Raw genomic sequence first — 13,215 nt, forward strand, 5'->3', positions numbered from 1 at the left:
CCATTATGCAGGGCACAAAAAACAAAGCCTGCCCTTTAAATGCAAGTTTAAACTACCTGAGACTAACTATGTAAGTGGTTGATCAGAACTGGAGTCTGTGTCTGGTTCTTTTCCAAGTCTTTCCTTATGATTTCAGTTTTGAAAGAAGAAAACACTGCAGGTTAGGACAGTTTCATCATTTACAGGCAAAATGAAAGTGAAGATGCTTCCCTTAGGATATGTTTTTCATAGTGTTGACACAGTATTCTGCACTGTAAGGTATTTCAATGTCTGTACAAGCCATTTCTTTAGGTGAGGTATCCTAATAGATTTCTTTTTTTGTTCCTTTAATTGTCTGCTTTGCCTTATTGGTTTCGAGCTTGCTCTTCCCCCATTGTAGTTCAAATGGTCAACCTTTATGAGAAACATGGGAAACTAAGAGAGCTCTGCATCTTTATTTGTTTCTGCAGCTTTCTCTGACTGTGCCAGGAAAGAGCATCATAGGTTACCAGCAAAGCAATCTATAGAGCAGCATTATCTTCTGGCTTGTGTTACTGTAGATGAGAAGGTTATTTAAAAATTATCCCTTGCTGACATTTGTTCCAGAAGTGTTTTTCACCCACTGTGCTGTGACATTGCAACTGCAACTGAGGTGTTTTGTGTAGAACGGGAACTAAACTGGCAAAACCACTGTTTTGAGCAGAGGACCTTTGATGATATGAAAGTATTTAGTAACAGAGCTAACGTTCAGGAGCATCCTGTTATGCTCCAATTGTAGGAAGACCCTAGGTTCTCTCACTGATCAGCATAGCAAAAATCTGCTTACCTGTGTGTCTGGGACAAGCAGTTTTGTTGATGAGTAAGTAATGACTTGTTTGCCTTTGGGCATAGAAAAATTAACAGCTTGCTGTGATGATGATCATGATAATGACAATGATGGTAATACTAATAATATTCATTAAAATGGATTAGAAGAAGCAGGAAAACTACTCCCTGTTCATGTGATGATGGTAACAGAAGAGCTAATTATATACGATGCCTAATGATCTATGCCTTGCACTGAGAATTGCCTTAAGCTCTTAGGCTATGCATCATGTTGTGAACCTGTATCTCTCTTTTCCTTTCTTATTACAGGAAAAAAACATGGTGCTAGAAACGTCCCTTAGGCATAGTTATTTTTAGATGTTTTGTTACAGGGTACTAAATGCAAGTCACCAAGCATGCACAGGTGGAATTCACCAGAGATATGGTTAGGTTTTAAACTATGAGCTGTGTGAGCACAGCTTGTCATATGTATTTATATGGTGAGCTTTTAAAACAATAATGGCTTTTGCTGTTGGCTGTTCCTGGTTTAAGACTACAGATTTTCACTGCAGTTTACTCAGAACAGGGAAAAAAGCAATGTTTGGGTATTTTGTGACATGCTGACAGTAAACTCTAGAACGTAGACTGCTTGTGTTCCCTGTAATAATTCCTACATGACTAAAAATGCTGTGGGAAAGGCTGCTTAAATTGTCAGTTAAAACCAGATTTCCACAATGTCTTTAAATTTATTTGGATCTAAAGAGACAGCTTTACAGGGAAAAGCATTCTAGTAAATGAAGCAGAGGCATCTATAAAATGTACTTATAAATACAAACCCCTTTTTTTATTTGTAGGCTTAGAAACTGTGTAGTTGTATAAAATCATATGCACATTCACTACATATTTAGAAGTAAAAAAGAGAAGGATAATGTATAAAATATGGAAGAAAATGAATGGTGTTTTCATTGATGGAAATTGAGAGGACAATAATCATTTTTTGTGAGTTTTTAGTCATGAATAAGAAGTGATACAGAAAAAGCTAGTATATCTAACCTCAGAAAAGGTAGCTGTGGAACTAAAGCTTCAGAACATTGCAGAGATTTTGTTAATGTTTATAGATCAAATTTAAGTTCTCAGATAAAATTAATGACCTTTTGAATTTGATTAATGACCTTTTGAATTTTTACTATTAGACAGCTATTAGTAAACAATTTACACTTCTGCATTAGCCCCATTTACCCAAAAAAACCCTATATAATCACCCTTATATTGCATTTTGGTTTCTATCTGTACCACCAAATAGTAAACCCACTGTTCCAATCTTTCCTTATCATCTTAATTATACTGAAATGGACAGTATTTATTGGAGGTTTGTGCACATGCTCCCATAAAACAGTCCAGTTCTGGGCCCCTCAATTTAGGAAAGATGTTGAGTTGCTGGAAGGTGTCCAGAGAAGGGCAACAAAGCTGGGGAGGGGTTTGTGGCACAGCCCTGTGAGGAGAGGCTGAGGGAGCTGGGGTTGCTTAGCCTGGAGAAGAGGAGGCTCAGGGGACACCTTCTTGCTGTCTACAACTACCAGAAGGGAGGTTGTAGCCAGGTGGGGGTTAGTCTCTTCTCCCAGGCAACCACCAACAGAACAAGAGGACACAGTCTCAAGCTGTGCCAGGGGAGGTTTAGGCTGGAGGTGAGGAAGAAATTCTTCCCAGAAAGAGTAATTTGCCATTGGAATGGGCTGCCCAGGGAGGTGGGGGAGTCACCATCACTGGAGGTGTTTAAGAAGAGACTGGATGAGGCACTTGGTGCCATGGTTTAGTTGATTAAATGGTGTTGGGTGATGGGTTGGGCTTGATGTTGAAGGTCTTTTCCAACCTGATTAATTCTATTCAAAGATCCAAGATCATACACATGATGTGGCAACAAATCAAAAATGTCCTGGTGTGTAGGACTGCATTACCAGAAGTCTAATCATAATGGTTTAAAATGTGGGGGTTTTTTCCCCACAAGATCTATAATAAATTGTAGCTACACAACATCTCTATTCCATGTTCATGCTACCTTTCTATATGTAATCTTTTCATATATTGTATCTCAATGCTTTTGCTATACACATTGCATGAAGTGCTATACCTCTTTGTAAACATGTAAATTGTTTTCTTCAGTTGTCACACTTTTGTTAAGAATAAGAACAATATCTTCAGCTGTTGTAAATCCAGACCATTCTGTTAACTACAATAGCTTACAGTAGCTGAGGAGCTAGCATTTTATTTTCTTTAAGCATATTGGGTGTACTTGCCCCCAGTGGCCCCTTCTTTTTGATGGCTTATATGAAATTAACAGGTTTTTCTTTTCACTAGCAAAATTATTAGCTCATTCTTCAGGGTTTTTTCTCTCTTTTTGGAGGAGATATGTTTGTTGGTATCCCTAGACACTGAGGAATTGTATTCTACCACAGTTAGTGAGAGCATCAAAGAGGGAGAATATTTGCTAGCAGCAGAAGTGAACTAATTCAAATGTGATTAAGGCTCATCATTATGCACAGTGTTCTACCACAGCTAATATTCAAATCTTAACTGCCTTCTAATGCAATCATCAGTATCAACAAGATTAAGTATACTGCTCAGCTGTAACAATGACAAGCAGACTAAAGGAAAGTAACACTTTGGAAAGGCCTTGTAAAGAGCACCCCATGAATCTTCCTATGATCTGATGACTGAAGCATTACCAAACTTGATAAGATAGTGAAACAAAAAAGTTACTAACATTAACATAGTCATTAAATTAGCTTGGTAGCATTCATGACTTTTTTAGTTATTAATGTTGTGTAAGTGTTCATAAATTCAATATCTCTGGTTTTTTCTTTTCTTTCTGGGCCTCATAAGGAAACAAAGTTTGTGTACAGGCTGGGTTCAGAGTGGCTGGAGAGCTCCCAAACAGAGAGGGACCTGGGGGTACTGATTGACAGCCACCTAAACATGAGCCAGCAGTGTGCCCAGGTGGCCAAGAAGGCCAATGGCATCCTGGCCTGTATTAGGAATAGTGTGGCCAGCAGGAGCAGGGAAGTCATTGTGCCCCTGTACTCAGCACTGGTTAGGCCACACCTTGAGTCCTGTGTCCAGTTCTGGGCCCCACAGTTTAAGAAGAACATTGAGACACTTGAAGGTGTCCAGAGAAGGGCAACAAGGCTGGGGAGAGGCCTTGAGCACAGCCCTGTGAGGAGAGGCTGAGGGAGCTGGGGTTGTTTAGCCTGGAGAAGAGGAGGCTCAGGGGTGACCTGTCCTGGTTGGACATGACTAGGAGCTGGGGGAGATAGACAAAGGAAAACATGTACCAATAAAAGGCCGGCTAAATCTGTTTGGCAGGTATCCTGACCACTCACCACTGTGCTGATGCCAGAAGGTGAATGGCGAAGTTTCAAATGACTTTTCTGCCAGTGGTCAGTTTTGTTTCAAAACAGCAGTTAAACAGAGGGGTTCTTCAGTAACCCGGCCCCCTTTTTTTACTTCCTTTGGGCCCTGGCTTGTCTCCTGCCGGCAAGGTGTGTGTTACTCGCCCATCCCCCTCCACAAGCATCCACCACATGTACTCCAGTTTCGCTTTCAGTGTTGGGCAACGTGCTTGGATCCTATCTTTCTTTTTATTTTTCCTTGGATTTACAAAATTATACCGAGAACAGAGTTCTGGATTACAAACTTCTCTAACCGCTGCTCTCAACATCGCATCTTGGACTGAATATCGCTTCGTAAGTGATTCTGATTATTGAATTCATAAAGCATATTGGACATTAATTTCCCTCCTGCCCTCTGCCTTTGCTCCACCAGGGAGCAAAGGAGACCAAGTTTGTTACTGGATTAAGAATTGCGGCTCCTCGCTCTCCCTTCGATTGTGAGTTTGATATCAGGAGTGTAGTTACTCTAGATCCGACTAAAGTGGTCACATCATTAGAATTGCCAACATTTTGTGTAAGTTATTCCCCACCGGATACCTGAACCTAAACAAATTGTAAATAAGTTTATTAACATTTGGCGTGGAAAATTGTTATTAATAAATCGATCCCTTCTGTTAATTGATTATCCCGCTGATCAAGCGTTAGTAGCCTTATTTTTTGAACTAATTCAATTCATGACCTCATTGCCCTCTACAACTACCTGAAAGGTGGTTGTGGCCAGGAGGGGGTTGGCGTCTTCTCCCAGGCAACCAGCACCAGAACAAGGGGACACAGTCTCAAGCTGTGCCAGGGGAGGTTTAGACTCGAGGTGAGGAGAAAGTTCTTCACCGAGCGAGTCATTCGTCATTGGAATGTGCTGCCCAGGGAGGTGGTGGAGTCACCGTCCCTGGAGGTGTTCAAGAGGAGATTGGACGTGGCACTTGGTGCCATGGTCTAGTGATGAGGTCTGTGGAGACAGGTTGGACTTGATGATCCTTGGGGTCTCTTCCAACCTTAGTTATACTGTGATACTGTGATACTGTGAAATCCTGTGAAGAACTGTGAAGCTATTAGCCCATATGAATTTGATAACAGAGAAAAAGGATCATAGGTATTGTGTTCTCTCAACACAAGTGTGGAAAGTAACCACAGCCATCAAGCTGTTGATTTGGTCTACAAGTTGAAAAGCAAGGTTCAGCCATGTAAGGCTTGCCTACTGGATGCCAGCTGGGTGACTACTTCACCTGTCTGTTGGCTACTTGCTAAAGAATCTATATATAGAGAGTTTCTCTATAACCACAGCACGTGCTGTGCCTTGCTCAGCAAGTGTGGCAAACACACAAGAATGGGATGTGTTACAAAGTGCAGATTGTGCAGATGGAGAGATTAGGCAGGTAAGCTGCCAGTCTTGCTTAACTTTGTTTAACAATGTTTTGAGCTATCAAAAAAACCCAAAAGCTGGGGTTTTTTTGGACAAGGTTGGGGGGTTGGTTGTTTTTGTTTTGATGGTGTTTTGTGGTGGGGTTTTTGTGGTTGTTGTTGGTTTTGTTTGGGTATTTTTGGTGGTGGTGGGTTTTATGGGGGTTTTTTTGGTAAGTGTGTAAAATCATTTGATATTGTACCCACATGACATCCTGGTCACCAAACTGGAAGAGTATGGACCTGAGGGGTGGACCATTCACTGGATAAGGAATTGGCTGCATGGACACACTCAGAAAATTGAAGTCAATGGCTCAATGTCTATATGGACACCAGTGACAAGTGACATCCCTCAGGAGTCAGTACTGGAACTACTGCTGTTTAAGATCTTTGCCAACCATATGGGCAGTGGGATTGAGCACACCCTCAGTAAGTCTGAGGATGACACCAAGATGTGTGGTTTGACAAGCAGGAGGGAAGGGATGCCATCCAGAGGGCCTTGGACACGTTGGCTTACTTGGACAGGTTGAACTCACCTCTCAAGCCAACTTCATGGAGTTGAACAAGGCCAAGTGCAAGGTCCTACACCTGAGTCAGGGCAATCCCAAACACAAGTATAGGCTAGGTGAGGAGTAGCTTGAGAGCTGTCTTGAGGAGAGGGACTTGGGGATGTCAGTTGATGCAAACCTCAACATGATCTGGCAATGTACACTTGCAGCCCAGAAGGCCAACCATGACCTGGGCTGCATCAAAAGAAACGTGACCAGCAGGATGAAGGAGGTGGTTCTGCTCTTCTACTCTGCTCTCATGAGACCCCACCTGGAGTACTGCATCAAGTTTTGATGCCCCCAGCATAAGAGGGACATTGAAGATGATCAGAGGGCTGGAGCACCTTCCCTATGAGGACTGGCTGAGAGAGTTGGGGTTGTTCAACCTGAAGAAAAGAAGGCTCCAGGGAGACTTTATAGTCACCTTCCAGTACCTGAAGGGGGCCTACAAGAAATCTGGGAAGGGACTTTTTGCAAGGGCTTATAGGACAAGAGGGAATGGGTTGAAGCTTGATAAGGGTAGATTTAGACCAGATGTTAGAAAGAAATTCTTCACAGTGGGGTGGTGAGACACTTGAACAGGCTGCCTGAGTGAGGTCATGAATGCCCCCTCCCTGGAGGTGCCCATGTTGGATGAGGCCCTGAGTGACCTGGTCTAGTGGAAAGTGTCCCTGCCCATGGCAGGGACCTTGAAACTAGGTGATCTTTAAGGTCCCTTCCAACTTAAACCATCCTGTGAATCTATGAAAATAATCCCTGCTTTAAGGTCAGATAAATGAAGAGATAACAAGATTCTGTTCAGAAAAGGATTTAACCAAAGTCCCTGTTCAAGGAGAAACATTAGCACATATTCTTTCCCAAATTGCTAAATTAATTTGGAGACAACTGAAAAGATTTTGGTTCTTTTCTCCTCAAAAAAATTCTTGTTGAAAAATGTTTAATAGTCCTGTTGCTTGGAAAAGTGTCTGGATGCCTTTTCTTTGTGAGATTGAGAAAGTTTTATACAGCAGTAAATGTGCTGAGTATAAAGTAATTGTACTCAATTGACTTTAAATCATTGTGTGAAGAAGCAGAGAAATATATGCTGAATTGCAGTTTATGTTTCTCTTATGACTAATGGAAGCAAAAGGCACCCCACTATATAAAACTTTCTTAGCATGCATTAGTATCTGCGCTGCCTAAAGAAAATTCAGAACTACTGCAGCTTTTTCATGCATAATTGAAGTAGCATATAATGAATAATTAAGCAAAACAGAACTTAACACAATAGTTTCTGTTTGCAGATAATAGTCTGCATAGACATTCACCCAGTGGGTATTCATATGTTCTGTTCCTCGAGAACAGATGAGTTTTTAACATTGCACTGTGCAGAGTGGAAGAAGAGTCATGAGACATATCCCAAGCACATCATTCTGCCAAGAGTGGCCTGCTCTGTTTCAGTTCACCGTTTCAACTCCACCACTGATGAGTGAGGCTTTGTAGCTGTTGTGTTTCTCTGAATTAATAATCTCCTTATCTTATGATCTGCATCTTCACTGAATCATGTCCCTGCTGTACAACTCCATGCTGGCAACACCCACCTCACCTGTTGCCTGAATGTCCCAGAGCAGTGACCTGCCCTAAAATCAGAGTCCAGACATGTGGCTCCACAGACATCATTCCAATTGTGGACTCCTTCTGCAAGTCTTTTTTTCCTTGGTGGAAAGTTTACACTCCTGCCATTGCCTCCTGGGGATCTCATTTTGTCCCTCCTCAGTTCTTCATTTTGTCTGTGGTCTCCATGACATAAGACTGATACCAATGGGCAAAGTCTGAGGCATAAGAGACTTTACTCTGTCTGGGCACAGGCTTTATTGCTGTGTTAAAGACCTGTCTGCTTTTGCTGTGTCTGTCTAGTTTTGGCAGCCTGTGACTACCTGAGGTTCTCAGAGACACTCAGAAGCAGGCAGGTTTCGTTTGCCCATTTTGTGTGGGCCACTGGCAATTATATTCTAGATGTTTTTTCCTGATCTGATGGGATACTCTTGACAGTGTCTGAAAGGTATTGCCTTTCATCTAATTCCTTTTTCCAAGTCACTTATGGCCAATTCATTATTCCTAGTACAGGTGGCTCCTCAGACTTATTTGTAGCCTAGTATGGATGTTTGTAGCAACAGTATCACAGTATCACAGTATCACAGTATAACCAAGGTTGGAAGAGACCCCAAGGATCATCAAGTCCAACCTGTCCCAACAGACCCCACAACTAGACCATAGCACCAAGTGCCACATCCAATCTCCCCTTGAACACCTCCAGGGACGGTGACGCCACCACCTCCCTGGGCAGCACATTCCAATGACGAATGACTCGCTCGGTGAAGAACTTTTTCCTCACCTCGAGTCTAAACCTCCCCTGGCACAGCTTGAGACTGTGTCCTCTTGTTCTGATGCTGGTTGCCTGGGAGAAGAGACCAACCCCTTCCTGTCTACAACCACCTTTCAGGTAGTTGTAGAGGGCAATGAGGTCACCCCTGATCCTTCTCTTCTCCAGGCTAAGCAACCCCAGCTCCCTCAGCCTCTCCTCACAGGACTGTGCTCAAGGCCTCTCCCCAGCCTTGTTGCCCTTCTCTGGACACGTTCAAGTGTCTCAATGTCCTTCTTAAACTGAGGGGCCCAGAACTGGACACAGTACTCAACAGCAACCTCTCTTCTCTCTTTTAGAGCTATGGGACTTGAGGAACACATGGATGGATTTCAGTGTCCCTTTGGAGGAACAGACATAACAGTATCACCATGAAATAATGGTATACAGCATTGCAATAACAATGCAGATGCTGTAAATTGTTAAGAGCCTCAACCAACTGTCAGAAAAGCTTCTCAGTGACAGTGCCAGGAAAATTTAACAGCATTAATTCTTCTGGCTGATGGCAATATACTTTCAGGATGCTCACTGGGGTGGCAAGGATGTTCCTTGTTCACTCATCCTAAATTGCTTCCCATAGTAGCATCTGGCATTCACCCTCATCAAAAGTTAACTTTCCAATTTTTTTCCTCTGAGACTGAAAACTCTATAGATGTGATTGTCCTTTGGAACTTTAAATTCAAGAAAGCTTCTCTTTTCATAATGACATGGAGGCCCTTTGAACTGCCTTCCAAACTCTTTATGTTAATGGAATAGCTGTTTCTAATCACTGATTGTCACAATGGAACAGCAGGTCATACAAAAGCCTGTTATGAAACAACCATTGTCATCTATTGCCTGAGCTCAAGCTGCATGAAAGAAAGAGCAGGAAATTTTCATTGATAACAATGAGAAATGGATGGCATTTGTTTAACTGACACTGTATTGACATGGGAGCAGTGCTGAACAGTGCTATTGATGGAGGGGGGGAGGGGGGGGGGGAAGTGAAGATAAATATCAACTTGTCTTTACTGGCTAGGAATAGTCTGTAAACATCAATACTGAATGCAGTTTGAAGACAGGAAGAGAGATTACCAACAGCAGCAAAAAGTTTGAGATATGTGCTCCCTATATTAAGTCACTTCTGCCCAATACATTTAAATGATATTTTTAAGAAATGTAATTCAGCAGTATGCAGCTGATACCCAGGGCAATGTGGTAAACGACATGAATGTATATGCATGGTCATGTCAGCGTGTGTATTAATGAAGCACTTACAGCTGGAAAGAAAGACACAAGGCAAGAAATGTTAAACCTCAGTTCTCAGACTTGTTCAGCTAACATCCTCTGTTCTCCAGGAACAGAACATTTTGTATGCTCTCCAGATCCATCATAATCTCTATTTTAGCCTGGAGAGGAGGAGACTCAGGGGTGACTTTATTGCTCTCTACAACTACCTGACGGGGGGTTGTAGTCAGGCAGAGGCTGACCAACCTGATCTCCTTCTATGATCAGGTGACTGCCTGGTGGATGTGGGGCAGGCTGTGGATGTAGTCTACCTGGAGCTCAGCAAGGCCTTTGACGCCGTCCCCCACAGCAAACTCCTGGCCAAGCTGTCAGCCCATGGCTTGGATGGGAGCACAATGCATTGGGTTAGGAACTGGCTGGAGGGCCGAGCCCAGAGAGTGGTGGTGAATGGTGCCACATCCAGCTGCCAGCCAGGCACTAGTGGTGTGCCCCAAGGATCAGTGCTGGGCCCCATGCTCTTTAACATCTTTATTGATGATCTGGATGAGGGCATTGAGTCCATCATCAGTAAATTTGCTGACAACACCAAGATGGGGGCAGGAGTTGATCTGCTGGAGGGTAGAGAGGCGCTGCAGAGGGACCTCGACAGGCTGGGCAGATGGGCAGAGTCCAAGGGCAGGAGACTGAACACATCCAAGTGCCAGATTCTGCACCTTGGCCACAGCAACCCCATGCAGAGCTACAGGCTGGGGTCAGAGTGGCTGGAGAGCAGTCAGATGGAAAGGGACTTGGGGGTGCTGGTTGATGGTAGGCTGAACATGAGCCTGCAGTGTGCCCAGGCAGCCTAGAGGGCCAATGGCATCCTGGCCTGCATCAGGAACAGTGTGGCCAGCAGGAGCAGGGAGGTCATTCTGCCCCTGTACACTGCACTGGTTAGGCTGCACCTCGAGTACTGTGTCCAGTTCTGGGCCCCTCAGTTTAGGAAGGAGGTTGACTTGCTGGAACGAGTCCAGAGAAGGGCAACAAGGTTGGTGAGGGGTTTGGAGCACAAGCCCTGTGAGGAGAGATTGAGGGAGCTGGGGTTGCTTAGCCTGGAGAGGAGGAGACTCAGGGGTGACTGAGCTCTCTACAACTACCTGAAGGGAGGTTGTAATGAGGCGGAGGTTGGTCTCTTCTCCCAGGCAACCAGTACCAGAACAAGAGGACACAGTCTCAGGCTGCATCAGGGGAGGTTTAGGCTGGAGGTTAGGAGGAAGTTCTATACAGAGAGAGTGGAATGGGCTGCCCGAGGAGGTGGTGGGGTTGCCGTCGCTGGGGGTGTTCAGGGCAAGGCTTGACAGGATGCTTGGTTGCATGGTTTAGTTGATTAGGTGGTGTTGGATGATAGGTTGGACACGATGATCTTGAAAGTCTCTTCCAACCTGGTCTATTCTATTCTATTCTATTCTATTCTATTCTATTCTATTCTATTCTATTCTATAATTCAAAGTTTTGAGGCAAGGTGTTAGTTATTACCCACAGATTTTTATCTGCTACTCTGCAGATTTAGACTACATTTTGCTAGCGTTTCTCGGCACGTACCCCTGATTGTTAACCATCGGTGGGAATTGGCTTTTAAAACAATCTTTAGTTATCTTGTGAAGGTTTTTGAAGTACATTTAATGTTCAGCCTTTTCTTTAATGCAGAAAAAGTCAATCTAGTTCAATTTATTTTCATCTCTCATCTTCAGTATCATCCATTAAGCTGGTCAGACTATGCATAGCTTTAACATAAGTTTCTTCAATATGAGGAGAACGAAATGGAATTCTAGTTTGAAGGAGGAGAAAAGGTTAATCAATACTGCAAATTATTTTTCCCATAGTATACTTAATCAATGTGTTTCTTTCACCCTTTATAACAGTTTCTCTCATTGCACTGCACACTATTATTTATAACCACTGGCAATTTATCTGTGATGTGTTTTCATCAAGCTTCTCAATAAAGGTGTAGTCACTGAAATATGTTCTAATGCTGCAACATTTGTATAGTTAATAATAATAGTTAATTTCAATTTGTCAAAGGGACATTTGTGGAGAAAAATGTAAAATGATAATTACAAATAAAGTGGCAGGTATGAGGCACTTGGGTAAGAAATATACTTTTCCCTTTTTTTCCTATTGTAGGTAGTAACTGTGAAGGGCATTCAGCACTTAAGCCCTCTAAGAAGGTTTACTCATCAACTTTGCTACAGCAACAACATCAAATAAGCTTATTGCTGCTACCTGCACACCAGTCAGCTAAGAATTGATTTAAGATAATCAAATACATTCCAATTAACTGCAGCCTCTCACAATGAATAATACACAGTTAGAAGAATCATTCCAGTCAAGGTAGAGTACAAGACACTTCAGCTATAAACTGGCAACTTAAGTAATTAGAAACTTCTGCCACAAATTTCAATTAATCAACTTCCAAAATCCTTCAGAGTTACTTTAGGAACCTTCTGTTGTCAAAGCTTACCTAAACATTTCTGAAAGCTATTTAATTCTTATTTTTTTTAACAAAAAACAAAGGCAGCTGCGGTGTTCCCAGCATATGAGAAGCGAAATTAAAACTTCTGTTGCCTTCTTGGCAAGAGGAATGATTTTGGTCAATGGCAGTAAAGGAAGACATACATCACAGATAGTCAGTCTGAAATAAATTGTGTTTTTAGATGTTGTGACTTTCATGCAGACCTTTAGGGAGTGTGTTCAAAATGAAGGACACGGTGAATTGCAAACCAATTTTGCTGATGTTTGCTATGGGGTCTTTAAAGCAATTAGATTGGCAGCAGGTAGCTCTGATTTATTTGCTTCTTAAAATATAGTTTCTTCATTATACTCAATAACCCTTCCACTTCTGTGACTCTTCCATATGCATTTGGCTTCAGCTCACAATTTGGAAAGAGGTGGGGTTTTTCCATATGCACTAATGACATTAATTTGTGCACATGGAATAAGGTTTAGAGTGGACTCAAAATCACAGAGTTTCCTAAGCTTCTGAAGTCTATTTATTTTACAGTTCTATTAGCTTCAATATACTATTTCTAATTACATGTTTTCACCTCTTTCTGCCTGGACTAACAACAGGAGATCTGTTGTTTATTCTCAGATTTGCTGGTGATACAAAACTGGAAGGAATGGCTGATGCACCAGAAGACTGTAGTGCCATTCAGCGTGACCTGGACAGGCTGGATAGCTGGACAGAGGTGAACCTCAGGAAGCAGAACAAGGGCAAGTGTACAGTTCTGCACCTGGGGAGGAATAACTCCATGCATTAGTAAAGGTTAGGGGTTGATGTGCTGGAAAGCACTTCTGTGGAGAAAGCTCTGTTGGATAACAAGTTCACAATGAGCCAGCAATGTGCCCCTGTGGACAAGAAGGCCAACAGTAT

At 42.7% G+C, this 13,215-nt stretch overlaps 1 protein-coding gene across 2 annotated transcripts in view; it reads left to right on the forward strand.

Moving 5' to 3' along the window:
• LOC104301781 (ephrin type-A receptor 6) overlaps nt 1-13,215 on the forward strand; it is a 641,386-nt gene that overhangs the window by 312,713 nt on the left and 315,458 nt on the right. The gene's annotated exons all lie outside the window — the stretch shown is intronic.

The sequence above is a fragment of the Dryobates pubescens genome, chromosome 12, assembly GCF_014839835.1.
Source record: "Dryobates pubescens isolate bDryPub1 chromosome 12, bDryPub1.pri, whole genome shotgun sequence".
Lineage (NCBI taxonomy): Eukaryota > Metazoa > Chordata > Aves > Piciformes > Picidae > Dryobates > Dryobates pubescens.